Source organism: Arachis ipaensis, chromosome B05 (assembly GCF_000816755.2).
Source record: "Arachis ipaensis cultivar K30076 chromosome B05, Araip1.1, whole genome shotgun sequence".
In the NCBI taxonomy this organism is placed as follows: Eukaryota; Viridiplantae; Streptophyta; class Magnoliopsida; order Fabales; family Fabaceae; genus Arachis; species Arachis ipaensis.
The window spans coordinates 91,960,625-91,963,708 of NC_029789.2; positions in this window are offsets into that span (position 1 = coordinate 91,960,625).

The window sequence follows — 3,084 nt, forward strand, 5'->3', positions numbered from 1 at the left end:
GTTTGATTTTTATAAATACTTTAAGTTTAAGTCAATTAATATTTATGTATAATTTTTATTATAATTAGTTATTTTATAAATTGAAATTAAAGTTTCGGTGATAGAAAAATAATAGAAAGTTATATCATTCAATTTGAATAATTAATATTAAGTTTCAACTATATTTTATAAAAATGTGATTAATATGTTCATTTTATATTTTAAATTAGAAATAATTGATTGAGCTTAGAAATATGTTGATAAATAATGTTCTTAAATATTTTTAATAAAGTATATTTGGTTTTAAAATTACTCTATCCTCCAATTTTATCAAAATATCTATTCATATCCATCCATATTTCTTTATAAAATCCCTAATTTCTAACCCTAATTCCCAAATTGGAAACCCTAACCCTAAATTCCCAATCAGAAACCCTAACCCCCTCCTCTACACCACACAGCCGCAGCCTCACCCTCCCTCAATGCAACAAACACACATGCGCAGAGAGGAGACCGGAGGAAGAGATAGCGCCGGCAGAAGGGAAGAAGAGTGTCGCCGGCCTGGTACCACCGTCGCCGCCACCACCACGTCTTTCCTGCGCCGTCGCCTCCACTGAGCGGTTGCCGTCAAGCGTGAAGGGTAGAGAGGAGAGAGTCTGCGTCCGAGAGAGAAGAGATGTTGTCTGCCGTCGCTGTCGCCACCCTGGAGCTCGCCGTCGAGCTGCTTCACAGTGCCATCCTGTCCACGGAGCCACAAGCCTGCGTTACTGCCGATCCGTCCACAAGCCTCCGTCGAGGGAACATAATCACGAAGAGAGAGAGACGCACGAAGAGAAGCCGCGAAAGCTTAATCCGAGACGGTCGCATGGATACAAGGTTTGCGTAATTCCGAATTCGTTTGATATTTTAAAAATAAAACTGAAATTAGATTGCCGATGTTTTGGTGATTACTTGGATATGGAATTTGAGAAATAGATTTTCTATACTATTATCAAATATTTTTGAGAATATATTATTGTGGCAATTGTTGAGAAAGGTTTGATGAGATGTTGAGAAAGAGGAAACCCGTAAGGATGGTTAAGTCCGAGTTTTAGGGGAGGTGCTGTCGAAATTTTATAAAAACCTGAGGTTTTATTTGAGAAGTCATTTTAGAAAATTTGAACTTGAAAAATTATATTATTTGAGTTTTATCTAAATAAGAGAAGAATTATACTATTTTGAATTTGGAATTACCAAGAAAAGGTTTATGTTTCAAATTTGAATTATTTAAGAAAGGAATTATGTTGAGTTTGATTCAATATGAAAAAGGTTATGATTTGGGCTTGAAATAAAGGATTACTTTTCAGGAGTTTGGTGAATTTTATAATATTTGAATCCGAATGATGAAGAGAAATGGCTTGAGCTAAAGATGTTGTAAAAGTGAAATATGTAAAGTTTGTATAGTATGATTGAATTTGAATAGCATAAGTGAACAGAGAAAAAAAGAGGTACTGCATAAGAATGTCAAAGTGATGATGAATAATGAGAATGATAATGAATGATGATAATGAGAATGATTATGTGATGATTTGTTGCTTGAGGCAACCCAAGAGATGTGTTTATTCATTTGTTGCGTTAAGGCAACTCCAGATATACTTGTATGATCATCTGCTGCAGTGAGGCAGTCAGATAGATAATGGTGTGATCACTGAGAACGCTTTCCTACGGTACAGATCCATATTTTATTTCTGTAAGGCAGAGGAGTTATTTCCTGCTACAAAAGTACCGTGACCACCTGTTCCATTTCTGTAGTGGCAGAGGGGTTATTTCCTGTATACAGAAGGTGTGTCGGCATACATCCCTGCAGTGGCAGATGTGTTATTTCCTGCGTGCAGTGGACCCTGTGGTGGCAGAGGTGTTATTTCCTGTACACAGGGGTATAGCCAATAGGAAAGCCTTATCCAGACAGAGGTTGCTGGATAACGTCGAGAGTGGGTTAGTAACCGACAGATGAGCTCATTACCTGCACTAGGGCTAGACATGCATCATCCTTGTTTGTTCATTTGCATTTGATTGTGTTGCTTATCTTTTTTTTTCCTTATGATTGTACTATTTGTTTTGGTGACTTGCTTGTGTGTTTGATTGAAAATTTTTGTTGAAGCTGTGAACTTAGTAAAGTACTGAGGAGTGATATTCGTGAATTTTGGTTCGGCTGTATTACTTATGTTGCTGGTTTATTTAGTTATTGCAATGATTGAGCGATGCTGTTTGTGGCTGATAAATTGTTAATGTGACCAATTTTATATTCTAGAATTTGTTTTGAGTTTAGTGATTTTGAAGGAGGTAATTAATTAGATAAAGTAAAATCAAAAGTATTCTCAAAAAATTTGATAAAATTATAGCTTCCTTGAGTATGTTAATTATTTGTATGTTAATCATTACTTTTACGGCATTCCCATTCCCTACTGAGAACGTGTGGTTTGTTCTCACCCCAAAATCTTTCACCCTTTCAGTGATACAGGTTCGAAGACTCAGTTTGAAGCTACGGGCGATTGTTAGAATTTATTTACGAATTAAGTTTATGACTTGAGTTTTTTTCATAGAATTCCCTCGCCCTTATTACTTAAGGTTTTTATTTTATGCAGAGGGATAGGAGTTGTACCTGAATTTTATTTAAATTCTTTTGTATAATAATACTATTATTAATAATTATGTGATTATCATTACTTGAAATGTTTGTTATATAATTTTAAATAATAAAAGCAAATTTTTCTAGAATTTTCTATAAAACTAAATCGCGATATCGAACTAAAGGCTCAATAGTAAATAGTTAATAAAGAAAAGCAGGTTGGTAACGCCTTACTTTCGGTACGATCATGACGTTCTGGAAGTTGGGTCATTACAAATGGTATCAGAGCAGTTCGTTCCCGTTAGAGCCTTGGGAATGGACTGACTATGCTTCACTGCATACTCTGAGTGTCTGTCATGCTTTGTGACTTGTTCTGATAACAAGAGTTTGAGTTTTATATGCATGACTGTCTGATGATTAATGCTGTTAGGTTACCATTTCATACTTCATGGTCTTAGGTCTGGCCAACTTAATACTAATGATTTATGTATATGGGA